The sequence below is a fragment of the Molossus molossus genome, unplaced genomic scaffold, assembly GCF_014108415.1.
Source record: "Molossus molossus isolate mMolMol1 unplaced genomic scaffold, mMolMol1.p scaffold_m16_p_4, whole genome shotgun sequence".
NCBI classification, from domain to species: Eukaryota; Metazoa; Chordata; class Mammalia; order Chiroptera; family Molossidae; genus Molossus; species Molossus molossus.
This window is the reverse complement of record NW_023425377.1, coordinates 46209262-46227407: the sequence shown is the minus strand read 5'-3', so window position 1 is coordinate 46227407 and position 18146 is coordinate 46209262. Positions and strand designations below refer to the sequence as shown.

At 38.3% G+C, this 18146-nt stretch overlaps 1 protein-coding gene and 1 pseudogene across 6 annotated transcripts in view; one reads left to right on the top strand and one right to left on the bottom strand.

The window, feature by feature from the left end:
• The window catches only part of SMURF1 (SMAD specific E3 ubiquitin protein ligase 1), a 149176-nt gene that overhangs the window by 128821 nt on the left and 2209 nt on the right, over nt 1-18146 (bottom strand). The gene's annotated exons all lie outside the window — the stretch shown is intronic.
• LOC118616385 lies at nt 9035-11421 on the top strand (annotated as a pseudogene).

The following is an 18146-nucleotide window of genomic DNA, read 5'->3' as shown; positions in this document are numbered from 1 at the left end:
AAAACCAGCGGGAACTGAGGCTCAGGGAGGCTGAGGCGGCTGGAGCCCCAGACAGCTCCTCTTAAAGGGCCCGCGCACAGACTTATCGGACTCTCTCCCTCTAAGCTTGGAGGGGAGGCAGCTTGAGGGGCACCAGAGACATACAGGGAAGAACTGAGCTGTTTGGCATTGGAGTGAAAGCTGGGGAGGGGGCTTTCTCCGGGACAGACTGCTATTAGAGGCCTTTGTTCCTTTGGTGAGCCCTTCCCTGAGGTGGCAGAGAGCCGCCATATCTGGGACTCCAGCTGCCATATATGGCTCACATTGGTTGCCCCACCCCACCCAACTTTCAGGCCCACCCAAGCTGTTGCAAGTTGCTTAACCATAGGATTGGCCTGTCTTGGACCCTGCTTCAGGTTTTCCTAAATTCTTTCAAACAAGAAGCATCTGGTCTCAGCTAGCCCCATACCTCTCGTTAAGTAATACATAGAAACAAACACAGGGAGGCAGCCAAAATGAGGAGACAAAGAAACAGGTCCCAAATGAAAGAACAGAAAAAAATCTCCAGGAAAAGAACTAAGCGAAATGGAGATAAGCATCCTAACAGATGCTGAGTTCAAAACACTGCTTATAAGGATGCTCAATGAACTTAGTGAGAACTTCAGCGAACTTAGGGAGGGCCTCAAGAGCATAAAAAAGGACCAGTCAGAAATGAATGATGCACAGTCAGAAATGCAGGAGGCACTAACTGAAATAAAGAATAATTTACACAGATTCAATAGTAGAATAAGTGAAGCCAAGAAGCAAACCATTGATTTGGAATATAAGGGAGCAAAAACACCCAATCAGAACAGCAAAAAGAAAAAAGAATCCAAAAATAATGAGGATAGTGTAAGGAGCCTCTGGGATAACTTCAGGCGTGCCAACATTTGCATCTTGGGGGTTCCAGAAGGAGAAGAGAGAGAACAAGAAATCAAAAACCTATTTGAAACAATAATGGCAGAAAACTTCCCTAACTTGGTGAAGGAAACAGAGATACAAGTCCAGGAAGCACAGACAGTCCCAACCAAGATAAACCCAAAGAGGCTCACACCAAGACACATCATCATCAAAAGGCCAAAGGTTAAAGGCAAAGAGAGAATCTTAAAAGCAGCAAGAGAAAAGCAGTTAGTTACCTACAAGGGAGCTCCCATAAGACTAGCAGCTGATTTCTCAAAAGACACTTTGCCGGCCAGAAGAGAGTGGCAAGAAATACTCAAAGTGATGAAAAGCAATGCCCTACAACCAAGAGTACTCTATCCTGCAAAGCTATCATTTAGAATTGATGGCCATATAAAGAGTTTTCCAGACAAAAAAAAAGCTAAAGAAGTTCATCACCACCAAACCAGTATTATATGAAATGTTGATAAGTCTTCTTAAAGAAAAAGAAGATAAAAAATATGAACAGTCAAATGGCAATAAATACATATCTATCGACAAATGAATCTACAAACAAAATGAACAGGCAGAACAGAAACATTCTCATAGATACAGAGAACATTTTGTTAGTTGCCAGATGGGAGAGGGGTTGGGGGAATGGGTGAAAAAGGTGAAGGGATTAAGAAGTACAAATTGGTTGCTAGACTGACAAACCTCAAAGGGAAGGGGGTTGGGGGTGGGAAGAAATAAACCAAAGAAGTTATATGCATAACCAATGGACACAGACAACAATGTGGGAAAAGGCAAGAGGGGGGCAGGAGTGGGGAAGAGGAGGTCAATGGGGGAAAAATAAGGAACATCTGTAATACATGCAACAATAAAGATAAAAAAAGAAAAGAAAAAAAAAGATACTACGGTTAGTACAGTGAAGGAAGGGGCTAACTCAGCTTACCCGAATGCCTGCATTTTGTCTGAATGCCCATCACTTAGTACTTACAACACTTAATTTGCTTTACAGACATTCATCTCTTCTGGTTGGAATGGTTTTTCAAGAGTCAAATAGGGAATCTTATTTTAACTTTGTGACAATGCATAGACAGGGTAAACAATAAGTATTTCGTTTCTCTGGTCTCTAACCACTTCATGATGTATGCTACTTGCCAGACAACTTAGTAGTTATTCAATAAATTGTTAGAAAAAACTTTGTAGACCATTAAGTCTAAACTTGGCCCCAATAAAGGACTCCTTGTAAAGCACCCTAGAAAGGCTACCATTCATCATTTGCATAAACACAGTAATACAACACTTATTACTTTGTGAAGGGGCCTAATTTATTCCCTCATTAGAGGGTTTTACTGTAACCAAGTTCCTTTCCAAGTAGTAGCAGCAGTAGACATCACAACTCACTTCTCTAAGCACTGACCCTGCCCACCCTTCCCAGCTTTTTCCATGGTGATAAAGTGGCAAAGCCAGGGTTGTAACTCAGGCCTCTAGCACCCAGGTTCTTAGACACTACGCTGCTCCATTCACTGGCTCCTGTGCTGTTGTCCTCTGAGTACAAAAGAACCCCTTCTACACAGTAGGCCTCAAAAATGAGAATTTATCATCTTACTTCCTGATGGAGTCTCTCTGAAGTCTCACCACTACTATCCAGATAGACCCCTCAGCCTCCCACTGAAGCCTATGTCCTCTATTCCCTCTCCCTGCCTGGCATCTCTTCATTCAGTCTGACCTTCAAAAAGGCCACGCTGTTGTTCCATTCTGTCTTTACATTATTACCACATGATCCCTCTCCCCACTTGGATCTTTCCAGAGCCACTTCAAATTTGGCCTCCCCAGAAGACTTCTCTGGCCCACAAGGAGCTGCCTTTTCAATCTGGCACTTTTCTTAATGAATGTCTCACTTCCCTTGTACTGTTAAGTTCCTAGCAAAGACAAATATATTTTTGCAATACTCCTCTCATCTTTAAGTATCCTGCTCAATACTGGGTGAAGGTATTCACTATATGGCTTTGGCACTTATCCTCCTTTAGAAATTCTAATCTGACTAGAAAATTAATAATCAAATTTGAATGCAAATAGTATAAGCAATAAAGAATCAAGCCCCATTAAAATAATAAAATGCTTACTTTTTCCTTATATTTTTCAATAGTTACATAGTTCTTAAAAAGAAGCCAGAGAGATAGATCTGCTACATTTGTGTAGTAACACAAGTAGGGCAAAATGTATTTCTCTAGTATTTATTTAAAATGATTATTCTCTAATTAGATACCTTATTGTTCTTTAACAAACTATCAGATCATCTGAACTGAGTTCATTTAAAGTGTTATGCATTTCACAACTGTTAAGAAAACAGTCTACATCAATCAGGAGAGGCTGATATGATGTAAAAACAAATGAATCAGAGGTTTATTCCTTGCTATCATGACATATTCAACATAGGTTAGTTTTGGTGGGCAGGCTGAGGCTGAAGGGGACCCTCTGGTCTACTTAACCATTCAAGGACTCTAGCTGTAAAGGCACCACCCTCTGGTACCCAGTTCAGGATACTCCATGGCAGAGCTGCAGGTTCTTACTACTTCAGACCCAGAGTGGGACAAATCACTTCTCACAGTTCACTAGCCAGAACCAATTATGTGGTCCCACCTAATTGCAAGGCAGCTGGGAAATGGGTCAACATAGTCACTGAGCAGTGATGTTTCTGATACAAAAAATGGTCCAATCCCTGATTATGTGAAAAAGCAAACTGTACAACAGTGCACACAGTATGCTATCGCCTGTGTGAAAGAGAGGGAAAAAAGAGAACAGAAATTCTCTAGAAGAATACAGGGGAAACTAATAATATTGTGGCAATAATAGTTACCTCTCTGGAGGCAAGCTGGTTGACATGGGACAGGGAGGAAGGGAGACTTATTTTTAATGGGTAGCCTTTCATATCATATGCCTGCATTATCTATTTTAAAACTCAATTTTTGGGCTGTGATGTACACACTTCAAATTAATGAACTGTTTTTTTTTTTTCTTTTTTTTCTGAATAAAGTCCAACCTATTCTAATATCAGAAGCAACAAATCCTTGACTCATCCTGCCTGAAATTAAGCACCTGGAGTAATAGTACCATACTCATATCCTTTTGTAAAGCCTTGCTGAGAGATCTTGGACTGGCTTCTGTCTGTCACTACTAAGCAGGTAATAAGAAAAGTACTTAAGTTGATAAACTGACTCCTTTTGGAAGTTATTTTCCTATTATTTCAATTTAGCAACCACTTTATAAAGTAAAACTCCTTTTCTAAAAGTATATTTTTTGTATTGTTGAGTTGAACCCTATACAAAATACAGCAAACAAACCCTCCTGGGTTTCCAAAAACAGCAATGCTGTTTCAGAATGCATTAAAATATGAAATGCACTGAGATACAGTCTTTTCCAAAATCATAATCAACACTCTCAAATAATTTAAATACTTCATGTGCCAGATGTGCCAGGGGACAGCCTCTGGAACTCATGACGTGATAACCCAACCACATATGTGCTCCATTCATGTGGCTGTCAAACAAAAGTAGAATTCTGCTGACATTCAGTTTATGAAGTAAGCCATAAATTATGCAATAAGTAACAGGTCAAGTCTCTAAAAAGACTTCCATAATTCATTTCAATTTTAATATAAAAAACAGGACTAAAAAAAAGAAAACTCAGGCCCATACTACCCCATTCCCAATATTCTAAATACCAGACTCAGAGAGAAATAGTACTCTATCAAGGTTATGTGATATCCTTACAGGTTTTATTTCTAAATTTATGCTTAGCATATTACATATCAACATTTTACTACACCAAGTTGGTACATAAATAGCCTGTGACTATGTCTCAAGCACTACAGCATACTGTCCACATTTATATTTTAGCGGAAAATCAACTATATGCATTGCTTTCAAATATAAGTATTATGCTTTCTAAACTGAATGTGTTTGGTGCATGAAAAGCATTTTCCTTATCAGGCTTTCTACTAATAACTTGGGCTTTTCTGAAAGGTTAAAGGTACTATCATTTAACCTGCCTTTAGTTTACAAAAAGGTTTACTCAACCAATATTAATGATTTCCAAAAACGTATCTCAATTTTCTTTCTTCTAAATCACTGAGGTAAAGCAAATAACCAAAGTTGCTAAGCCTCTCACTGGTTCTGCATAATCCATTACTAAACCTATACAATGACTCAGTAATTATAATGTTGCCAATATTGGAACACATGAGACCAAATCCAATGTGAATTTAGGACACAAACAAAAATGAAAAGAAATTTTAGATCACACAGTGTTCTGTGTAAACTAAAGACAGATGGCATTAATTTGTGCGTATACAAACAATTTCCAGGATTTTCAAGTCAGAGACAGCCATAATACCAAATATCATTGATTCTAACACACATTTTAAAATATTTTAACATCTCTGAAATCTTCAAATGAATCATATGTTATACTGTAATTACTGGTGTTTCTTTTTTAGTACATAAAATAATAGTGTGACTTTCAATCAAAGTCAACTTAGATTTACTGAAATGACAATGTTAATATTAGCTAACGTGTATTGAACACTGACTATGTACCAGATATTGCATGTGAATTATTTCATTTAATAACCATAACACTCTGAAGTGGCTCCACTTACTTTCCTCATTTTTATAGCCAAGGAAACTAAGAGATGAGGTCACTTGTCTAAAAGCACAGAATTGGCTCCTTCCCAGCTTTTACTACCCTGCCTCACTGACTTCATGGAAGAAAGAGCTTTGGGGTCTGAGAGAGCCAATAATTTTTTGAAACATGGGTTCGAAGCTCAGCCATACATCCTAAAAGCACATTTAAAACACACACACACACACACACACAGCAGTGAAAATATAGAGTTCTGAATATCAAGATATATTAATTAAAAGCCTTTATTATAGGGAGGAGTTGGTAATCATCTATCTAACAAAAATTATAGTTTTGCATAAAGCCAAATATTTTCTCTTTCTATACAAACTGAATCCAATTTATAAACAATTGACATAAATTTTTCTTTATTAAAATACCCTATTATCTCTAGAGAAATGATATAAGAATGCATTCCTACAATCTGAATTTTTGTTTAAATCTTAGTATTGAAATAATACCAAATAAAACAATCCAGAAATATTATATAAGTTGACAATGAAATTTGTTGGGGAAAGTTTACATATAAAACTACCATTCCTGCCCTGGCTGGTTTGGCTCAGCAGTTAGAGCATAGGCCCATGAACCAAAGAGTCCCAGGTTCAATTCCAACCAAGGGTATGTACCTCAGTTGCGGTTTGTCCCTGGCCCCAGTTGGGGTCGTGTGGGAGGCAACCAAATCAATGTGTCTCTCTCGCATCATCTCTCTCTCTCTCTCTCTCTCTCTCTCTCTCTCTCTTCATCTCTCCCTCACTCCCGCTCTATCTGAAGATAAAAGGAAAAATATCCTCGGGTAAGGATTAAAAACAACAACAACAACCAAAAAATTACCATTACTAACTTGGCAAAAATGTTTGGCACTTTTACAAAAATGTGTCTTTTTCTTTATATTACTACAAAGAAGGCATACTTCTTTTTCAGAAGTCCATTTAACAGTAGCTTTACTATCCTTACACTCAGCATACACAAAACTAGCATTACACTTTAAAAACAACAACAAAATGATATTATCTACTTATATGTTAGTTGCCTTCCTAGCATCCATTTTTCTTTCCTGTTCCCTCAAAGGCCCCAGTCCTATATATTGGTAGGACTAACACCATTACTAGATTCCATGATAGACCCTAATTGTCCAGCCAGTACATCCCATCATCCTAGACACAGTGATTGGTTCAGAGACATATACAGTGCATGATCCAAATTAGGTCAATCAGACAAGGGTATTCAACTCCAGGACTTTTACTTCAGGAATGAGCTGTTTGGAAAGTGGACTTACAACCTTTCTATAGGTTAAAGCAAGAAGCAAATAGCCACAGAAGCTGCTGGTAGCAACCTTTTGAACCCAAGGGAAAGAGCCAAGAATGGCTCTGAAGTCACAGCACTGTGAGATGAAGGGAGACCAAATTCTTGCCATGCCACTGGAACTACTTTTGGATTTTCAATTAATTTATTGAATAAAATTATTTTTATTGAGCCAATTTGAGCTAGGTTTTCTGCTAATGACATCTGAAAGCATCCTGTTTTTTAAAAGCTAATAAAAAAATCAGTATCAGGAAGTATGGTATTATAAATACAACATAGGTAGGGTAAAATTCAGTGAACACTCTATGGACCCAGCCTGAGAATTTAACTATCTTTATTATCTAAGAAAGAAATTATCAGATTGTGGCCTGATGTGCCTGCTAAGACTATAAGGAGCATTAGGGGACTTGATAGGAAAGATTCAAGATAAGGAAAGGTTCTGACTACTTCTTAAAGCATTTAGTAAGGGCCTGTAAGGAGACAAGAGAAAAGGGAAGAAAATATGCCTTTGCTGAAAGAAGTTTCCTGCTACAAACTGCAATCCAAGAGATTTGAAGAGAGAGAACAGGCTAAAGAGAAAGGAGGAAGTGGTCCACAGGGTAGGAGGAGATAAAGACTGTGGGGTAGGGTATATAAAAGAATCCTGACCTCCAGGCATCTGGAGATCACTCTTGTTTGGTATTCTCATCCTGAAAATGGGAAAGGTCATTCAAGATACAACTGCAAAGCATCCCCCCCCTGAAAGAGGGGTAAGTGAAGGATGTCCCTCTACCCCAACCAGTTATTTCCAATGGCCTTGAGGGAGAGGCTAAGGGGAAGGCCAGGAAACCAAAGGCTCTGCAAATGGTCCAAATTCGAGACTTAGGAACATTTCAGGCTTTGGTTCAAGCCCAGAAGCAAGGAGAAAGCAAACTAGGTTTTTGGGTATCATACAAGTCAAAGAAACCCCAAGCCTGGTGACAACAACCTGTGATTGCCCAATCTCCAGGTCCCCTAACTCACAATGTGGCCACATAGGACTGGCCTACTAAAACAATGCTGCCTCTAGAAGGGGTATTCTCCAATAGAAAAAGGGAAAGAGTGATACAGAGGAGGCCAGAGAGGCAGTAGGGGTAAAATCACAGAGGGAGTTTGATAGTTTGATTTTATGCTGAATAGGAAGCCACGAAGAAAGGGAATGACATGATCTGATTTATGCTTTGAAAAGATTTTGAGATGGCAAACGTTAGTGATTGCCAGGGGTCCCAAAAATGAGGGAAAGGAGGTGGATGTGGCTATAAAGAAATAGCATAAGGGAACTTTTTGATGGTAGTTGTTGGTTATACAAATCTACACAAGTGATAAAACCGCAGGACACTCTACACACACACACACACACACACACACACACACACGAGTGCACATGTAACTCATGAAATATGAATAAGCCCTGTGAATTGTACCAGTGTTGATTGTCAAGTCCCTGGTTTTGATATTATACCATAGTTTTTTGCAGGATGTTAACTATGGGGGAGGCTAAATGAAGGGCACAAGGATCTTCCTGTACACTTCTCTGCATCTTCCTGTGAATCTATAATTACTTCAAAATTAAAAGTTAAAAATATATTGCTCATTTGTTAGATGCTTAAGTACATTTTTAAGGGGGGAGCATTTTTTATTTTTAATTGATTTCAGAGAGAGAGGAAGAAAGAGGGAGAAAGGGATAGAAACATCGGATCAGCTGCTTCCTGCATCACCCTTACTGGAGATTTAGCCTGCAACTGGGGGATGTGCACTGGCTCAGAATGGGACCAGCGACGTCCTGGTGCATGGGATGACCCTCAGCAAACTAAGCTATAATGGCTGGCTTGAAGTACATCTCAAACATTCTCATCACAAGCTCAATAGGACCCACAAAGTTGAAATGGTCACAAATATCTTCAGATACTGCCAAATGTCCCCTGGGAGGCAAAACTGCTCCCAGTTGAGAACCACTGATCTAAGATACAGGTACATTCAGTTTATAAAATATCAACAAACTGTGTACTGCTCTTTTCTGTTTGCATAGATATTGCAATATACAGATGCAGGAAAACCATTTAGGAGACAACTATTGCAGACATCCAAGTAAGAAGTGACATTGCCTAGCAACAGGGTTGTAATAGTAGACATGGAGAGAAGTAAAAAGATTCAGGATATGGTATATGAGGTAAGAGTTGACAACTTCTAAAGAACAAGAGAGAAGAGAACCAAGGAGGACCCTAAGGTTTTTTTGTCTGAGTTGATGATGTCACTTACTAAGATGCGGCAACTAGGGTCAGAGCATCTTGGGGAATGGTTATGGGGGTGACAAAATTATGAGTTATCCAGGGGCAATCAATGTGCTGTTCCTGTATAAGAGAATGTAACATATACTCTGGACTGCAAAGACTATATATTTCCTATTCTCGACTTTTTCAAACAGCAGTCTTCAATTTGGTTTCCAATCTCTCTCCACCATTGTACACAATTAAGCTTGTCACTGGCCATCCCTAAATCATCAGACCATGAGAAGCTCCATCTACCCTGACATAGATAACTGGTCATCCTCACTGCTGCTCCTGAGCTGAAGCTGGAGGCAGTGAACACAGAAGCAGAGTGGAGGGGCTGTACTTGCCAGGAGAAAGGGCAATGTTAGCAAGTCGCTTTGCATCTCTGCTTTAGAATTAGCCAAAATGAGGACTTTTAGAGAAATAAATGATACTGTAACACAGTGGCTTGGGTTACAAGTAACATTTAGATAAAAGAGGGCAGACAAGTCTCCAAGCAAGAGATGATTACAGCTTGAACTAGGATGGGGCAATGGACAAGAGAAGACACAGTCCAGATAAACTGGTGGCAGAAATGACAGGACTTGAGGATAAATTAGATATGAATGACAATGAGTGTTGTTTTTGTTTTAAGAAAATGGGTAGATCAAATAAAGTGGGGAAGACTGGGAGAGGAAGGTTTCTGGGGAGGGGGAATTGAGAAGACTGTCTTGGACATGTTAAGTTTATAATGTCTACTAGGCATGTTTGGGGGAGAACAACGATGCCACATTACCAACCTTGAATAATTATGGAGGGGAAAAAAGGCTACCTTACTTCCAAAAAGCTTGTCTAATTATATAAGTGTGAATTATCCTCACAAAAAGTCTAAGAAGAGTTAAATCAATGTCCCATGAGTAAATGTGAGCCTTCTCCTGCACATGACTATTGACTTTTTGTAAAGCATGCAAATTTATTATAGCTGATTAAGTATGCTTGTGAGTATTTTATCTGCATATGAAACGGTTATCCATTTAGGACAAGAGAAACTATTCTTTTCTCTCCTGTAAAATGTGTTTTTAAATAAGAACACTGCATGCTAACATGCTTTTTTTTTTAAACCTAGAAATAAAAACACATGCAAAAAAAAAAAAATCTTTTTTGAGTTTGGCATGATATTTTGGTTCAAGTGAGGAAATGTATAGAATTCTTTGAAACAATGGAACAATGTAAGATATGAGGCATTAATAATACTGACATAGGCAGCAAGCAATTCTAAAATCCATAATCTGTAGGTAATATATGTAGAAATACAATCCAGTAAAATTTAGGATTTTTATTCCAACGATCTAATAGGGAAAAAGGCAATAAATTACCTGCAAATACTTTTTCTACTTTGATAGACAAAACAAGAGATAACCCCAAATGACAGTCCAAACAGATGATATAAACCAGCATTATTATTCAGAATCAAGACCCCCATCTTACAAAGTACTCACCATATAAAGTAGGTCTAAGGAGGACCTACTGAATCTATAAAGAATCATTTAGGTTGGCAGTGCCCTCGGTGTCCCCCGGATCTGTCTCTTGCTTCAACAGTGTTTGGACGGAACAGACCAAGGGACGCCTCCTCTTCCAGCCTCTAACCACCTTCCAACCTCTTTTTCCAAGCACTACCTTCGGAACCGCCTCAGCCTCGGAGACCAGCCAATACAACAGACACCGTTTTCTGACCTTAATGCCTTACTGCAGAACAACCACGAGCTCCCAAATTCGTCAGAACTATTCCACCGAGGTGGAGGCTGCGGTCAACTGCCTGGCCAACCTGCATCTGTGGGCCTCCTACACCTACCTCTCTCTGGGCTTCTATTTTGACCGTGATGATGTGGCTCTGGAGGGCGTGGGCCACTTCTTCCCCTAGTTGGTGGAGAAGGGCGAGGGCGCTGAGCATCTCTTAAAGCTGCAAAACCAGTGCGGTGGCCGCGTTCTCTTCCAGGATGTGGTGAAGCCTTCACATGATGAATGGGGCAAAACTCAGGACGCCATGGAAGCCGCTTTGGCCTTGGAGAAGAACCTGAATCAAGGCCTTTTGGATCTGCATGCCCTGCGTTCTACTAGTGCAGACCCTCATGTCTGTGACTTCCTGGAGGAGGTGGTGAAACTCATCAAGATGATGGGCCACCACCTGACTAACCTCCGCAGGCTGGCTGGCCCCCAGGCTGGGCTGGGAGAGTATCTCTTTGAAAGGCTCGTCCTCAAGCACGACTAGGAGCCTTTGGAGCCCAGAGGCCTTTGAGGGCCCCTTTGCATTCCCCTGGTGTCAGGCTTTTGTCTGAGCCTCTCCTTGAAACCATTAGCCATTTCTTTAACCACCCTGGAGCCCTCTCCCATGCATTGGACCAAATGGAAACAATAACGCTTTTGGCAGCAAAAAAAAAGAATCATTTAGGTTTACTTTAATATCATGCTGGATTTTTTTTTTTTTTAGCTATGGGGGAGGAATCTCAGTATCAGAATAAGCATCTTTTCTTGGAAAATAAGTTTGTTCACACCTACAGAATATGCAAAGTATTTTACTCTCTAGAACCCAGGAATCTTCCTGGTGAGGAAATATACATAAACATGGATATATGCCCTTAGATAGTATTTTAGATACTGAAACTATATTTGGCACAATTACTTTGAATTTTCAGAACACCTACTTTTGAAAACAATTACTATTGGCAATTAACATATTAGTTGCTCTAAGAAACTCTTAAGAGCTGTAGATTATTTTTTGTTAACATTTATTTTTTTGTCCTCACCCGAGGACATTTTTCCATTTTTTGTTCAGCTGGAGTGGGAGGGAGGGAGGGAGGGAGGGAGGGAGGGAGAGGGAGAGAGAGAGAGAGAGAGAGAGAGAGAGAGAGAGAGAGAGACATTGACGTGAAAAGGACACATGGAGTGGCTGCCACCCGCAAGACCCAACCAGAGCTGGGGACAAACTGCAACCGAGGTACGTGCCCTTAGCAGGAACCGAACCAGGGTCTCGACGCTCCAACCGCTGAGCCAAACTGGCCAGGGCTGTTAACATTTTTAATTGTTGAAAAGAAATCTATGTTCAAGAAGGGGAGGGGAAGGGGGATATAAACAGTGAAAAAGGAATACAATGAAAAGAAGTGTCATTCACCTGGATCCCCAGGTCCCGGAGGAAATCACAATCAATTATTTTCAGGAGTATCCTTGCAGTGATTAAAATATACCTATAAATTCACTTTTATTTTTGTTTTATTATTCAAACAGCATGTACAATATCCACTTGTCTGAATCATGTTTTCCGCCACTCAATAATATATCTTAGAGAATGTTCCATATCAGAATATAGAGCACTATGTTATTTTTTTTTTTTTTATCCTCACCCGAGGACACCCTTCCATTTTTTGCACAGATAGAGTGGGAGGGAGAGAGAGGAAGAGAGAGAGAGAGAGAGAGAGAGAGAGAGAGAGAGAGAGAGAGAGAAACATCGACGTGAAAGAGGCACATCGAGTGGCCGCCACCCGCACGACCAACCAGGGCCGGGGACAAACTGCAACCGAGGTACATGCCCTCAGCGGGGAAACGAACCCGGGTCTCTCCGGACCGCAGGCCGATGCTCTAACCACTGAGCCAAACCGGCCAGAGCACACTATGTTATTCTTTTAAACAACCAAATGTCCCTGGGAATCTACCATAGTTTAACTAGTTCTCAATTTATATACGTTTAGGTTGTGTTTAGTCTTTTATAATTTCAAACAATACTGCAATAATTTTGCACATGAAACTACACATAAATGTGTGAGTATATCTGTAAGAAAAATTCCTAAGGGCAGAACTGTTAGATCAAAGGGTACAGATATTTATTATCTGATAGTATCAAACTGCCCCCCCTTATTCTATTGTATCATTTACATCTCAATCAACAGTGTAAAAGAGTTTCTGCTTTTCTACACCTTTGTCGTCATGAAATTTTTTCAAACTCTTTGGTGTCTGCCAATCTGCTAGATGAAAAACTGTTTCACCTTTAATTTTAACTGGTATTTTATTTAGTATGAATAGGACTGCATTTTTTCCCACATACTTGAAATCCATTTTCATTCTGTCCATACTCTTTGCCAAATAGGTTATTGGTCTTTTTCGCACTGATTTTGAAAAGTTTATATATTAAGGAAGCTAGACTTTCATTTTCATACAGATTGCAAATTGTTTTTCCTAGATTGTTTTTGCATATTTTTATCCATTTTATTTTTCCATGGAGAAATCTTCTATTCAACTACTATATTAAAGGGTTTTATAAAAATTGCTTATAATTGTTTTTCAGCTGATTCTTTTGGATTTAAGATATAAAATCATATCACCTGCAAAGAGCAATTTTGCTTTCTGCTTTCTGATGTATTCCTCTAGTTAGTAACAACTGTGCCAGTGTACATCCCTGTATTGTTCCTGATTTTAATGGAAATGCTTCTAAAATTTCATAAGTGGTTTGCAACATTATTTCTCTAAGGAACTTTCTGAGTGCATAAAGAATTTAACAATTTGTTCTTGAACATTATTTTTCCATGTTTATCAATAGGTTCTATAGTTTTCCTTCAGTGTCAATGTACATCATTAACTTTAACATTTACATGATGGTTTAGGAATAAGAAATAACAGGAATCTAGGGCTCTGTATTTACATTGTGCCACTCTATAAATAAAACATAACTACTCATCAAACTAATTAATATCAGGTCCTTGTGCAATATAAAAAGGCAAGTTTATTGCATTTCGGATACAAAATCTGAGTCATGAAAAGATTATAATTCCACCCCCACCCCTTCTTTGTGGCACTTTTGTGAGTAGAATTCAGACCTGATTCTCAATGCAGTGTTTAAGCCAAAAGAAAGCACTATAGCCTTTAGAGAATTTAGCAGATGCCCAACATAGGAAGAAGAAAGTAGGCTGCCACATACAACCTGCAACTTCACAATGTTCTCTTCCAGGCTCCTGAAAGCAATCTCCAAGTTGAACTCAGGAGCTTCAAACATCTGAAATGCATCACCCAGCAGCCAGCATAATAGGTTCATGCTCAGTGGTGATACATGGTGTTGCCAATTAGAATTCCTTTCAGCTGCAATGGAGGTGAACACAGCTGGAATTACAGAGTAGGGTGCATCACCAGCTACACTGATTGTACATTATTTAAGCCTTGTTTAAAACAATAAAAGGATTTCCCCCTTTAATCCAGAAATATGGAAACAACATTCCACTTAGTTAAATATCTGAAGGGAGTAAATTGTATCTGTAGACACAACAGTAATTTCAACGTTTTAAAAAGATTTGCTTGATCCACATGGCTAGGAGCTTTTGTTTTTCCAACATGGCTCTGCAGCTCTTTTTTTGACCAGAATGGCCTTAGGACTGGTCAGCTAGAGTCAAGAGTTGGACAACAAGCCGATCTAGATTCAGGGCTGTCTCTCAATAAAACTCATCTACAACAAGCCAACCAGTAATTTAAGTGACTAAAAAACCCACGTATTTTTATTTCTCTATTTGTTAAAAAAAAAAAAACCTTAACCTTTAAAATGGTTTTGAAATTACAAAAATTTGATCCAAATAAGAATCCTAAATGTTAGGGTTTCTCAACTAGAAAATACCAAATTATTTCATCCATTTCAGGTTTTTTAAACTTCTCTCTCAGTCTAGCACACACTAAAATGCATAATTCAGCTTTTTTAACTTTTAACCTGGGCCCACAAATGTGTTACACAACAATCAGTCTAGTTAACTGGATCATTAAGTTGATGTTGAAATATCATGGGTCAGTCTTTCATTTTTGTATTCATGAGGAAATACTTCCTCACCAGTGACTCAACCTTCAGAACCTCTCCAGTTCACCCAGTGTTCCACACTAGACCCTGACCACATGACCAAACAGAAAATAAAAATCTGTAGAAGAGAAGGAAAAACTCAAAGTCCAGACACCATTGTCATAACTGAAAAATAGAAGTTTTGAACTCTGATAAATAGACTTGCAGTAAAAAATTCTACTCTGACAAATCACAACTACTGTAAAAATACAGGTAGAAATGAAGTACATGAAATATTTCATTTTTAAGTCTATTAGTTGGGTCAAGAAAATAAAAATAAAAAAAAAGATAAAAAAAGGTGTTTCTTAAGATAACGCAAATGTGACCAAATCACAAAATTATTAATAGTCCTGTATATGGCAGAACGTGATTCCCTTTGAAGTATAATTGCGGTTTAAGTTTTGCAATAGTATTTGATTTAACCCATCCCACATCCTTAAACAATTCAACTCAAAGAAGTGCCTTCATTGTACCTCATAAACTTGAGGTCTACCTTGTGGAAAATGTGTAAACTCAGGTGCAATGCAAGGCTAAAATACTGATGGCTAGCAATTCCATCTTATCCAAGTAACAGTTGTTAAAAGTTTTGCCTGCCTTGTATAAGGGAGGTTCTTTGCTGGTAGAAATGGACACAGACAACATGCTTAACAGTTTATCTTTCTTTCTTTTCTTTTTTTTATCCTCACCTGAGGACATTTTTTAATTTTTTTTTGTTCAGATAGAGTGGAAGGGAAAGAGAGGAAGAGAGAGAGAAACATCAATGTGAAAGGGACTCGATGTGAGTGGCTACCACCCGCACGACCCAACCAGGTCCGGGGACAAACTGCAACTGAGGTACATACCCTTAGCAGGAACCAAACCCAGGTCTCTCTGGACCACAGGCCGATGCTCTAACCGCTGAGCCAAACCGGCCAGGGCAGCTTTATCTTTCTTAAGAGAAATATAACTATTTCGAATCAACTAGGTCACCAGTTATTGATAAATTAAAGTTATTAAAAGTTATTACTACAATGATTTCTCTCCAAGTTGCATCATCTGGATGCCAAAGTACAAGCCAACCTTATAACACATGTGCTATAACTTTAAAAATAGCCTTGATTCCCACATGCTATCAAGGAATGGTTCTCTCTGTCCCTCTGCTTGGAATTAGAATTTTTCTTTTTTCACAATACACAGTCATGATCCAAAAGACAGAAAAACACAAGGAGGTCTGAAAGTATTTCAAGGCATAAAAGCACAAAAAAGTTTAGGCATTTGGTATTTCAACTAATTGTTTAACATTAGAATAAAATTTAATTTGTTTGAAGAGCACTGTGGAACCCTTAAAGCTCAACATTCCATTCTTTTACCTAAAGTGGCCTAAATAACATATCTGGGATTCATTTGTGTATCACATAAGAACAAAGTTTTTTAAAATCCTGCTTGAATTTATTTTATTTTTTAAATGTTTTTGTTGGTTTTTTAGAGAGAGAAGAAGGGAGAGAGTAACAGAAAGATGGATGTGAGAGAGATATATTGATCAGCTGCCTCCTGCACACCCCCTATTGAGGATTGAGCCTGCAACCCAGGCATATGCCCTGACCAGGAATCAAACTGGGACCTCTCAGTCCATGGAACAATACTCAAATCATTGAGCCACACCGGCTGGGCAAAAAAAATCCTGCTTGAATTTAAAATAAAAATATTTCCCAAGTGTTTGATTTGCCAATGAACTCTAATATGTCTGTAAGATAATGCTCTTTAACAAAGATTACTCTATTTTGGAAATATTTTGCCCCAAACCTACTGATACCTTAAAAAATTATTATCCTACTAAAATACCACAAAGTCATTCATTAAAATTATATTCTTTTAAATATAAAGACTCAAACATTCTTCTACTGTTTAGGTCAGCCTTCCAAAGCAATTCAAGAGACTACCCAATAGTTTTCAAAAACTAAAGGGGTTCCACAGGAAGAAAAAAAAAAATATATATATATATATAAATGTAATCAATACACAAAAGTAATGCTTGGCATAAATCAAACACGAGTCCTGTATTTTAACACAAATTTCTGAATATCAGGATTGAGACCTAACAGTAAACATAAGCACCCAACAGTAATTTGGAGTAAGCCAAATTGATAGATCTTGTAAGGAGAATCAAAGAATGTTAAAAATGGAGTTAAAATCTAATTTTATATACGAGGAGACTGAGACCCAGAAAGGTTACACTTGTTCCATAACATGCAGTTTATGGTAGAATCTGACCAAAATAAAATCTCTTAATTCTAAATCCAATGTTCTACTCACCACCAAATATAATTGTGGACCCCAAAGTTCTAAATGCTCTTTTATAACACCCATGTCTTCATATTTTGCACTGAATTGTGCTGTATGGTCGGTATTCACTAGTTAGAATAGCTCTCATTTCTAAAAGTCATTTTTTCAAGTATCACACGTGGAAATAAATTCTGAAACCTGTAACAAAAGTATACACTTTTGAAAGATGGCTAGCCTACTTGCCAGGAGTGAAGATATTTCAAACTTCCCCTGACAACCTTAAAGATGAAGCCAAAACCCAGCCTATCTTAAACAAAGTGTTTATTTCCAACGTTTCCGAGTAAATTAACATTCAACAGACAACTGGCATCATGAGTATCCACAATCATCCTTAAACTCTCAATCCTGTTGCAGGAATAACCACATTCTGTCATATAATTAATAACATCAACTGGGTAAAGGGAAAAGGTGTTTCAGGGAAAAAAACTCATCACCTGGTCCTTCAAATATCAAATGATGTTAAAACACTTTGAAACATTTTGAAGCATTTCTACATTTATGGCATTTAAATTCTTGAATCAAAAAATAATTTGGGAGAACAAAGCAAGCCCTCCTTTTCACAAGGAAAAGCCCACACCCAGACATGCCTATTAGGATTAATACATATATACCTGACACAAACATTGTAATTAAAATCTATTCTAAAATATTAATCACATTTCTACCAAAACTCACAAAATCAGTTACTTTTGCTTTTAACAAGAAAACTGAAACCAATCTGATGTCAATTATAAATTTACTTTGTAAATGAAAACCAAATTAGAGTTGTCAGTAATTAAAGTTTTACAAGTATTACAAAGTCAAAAACG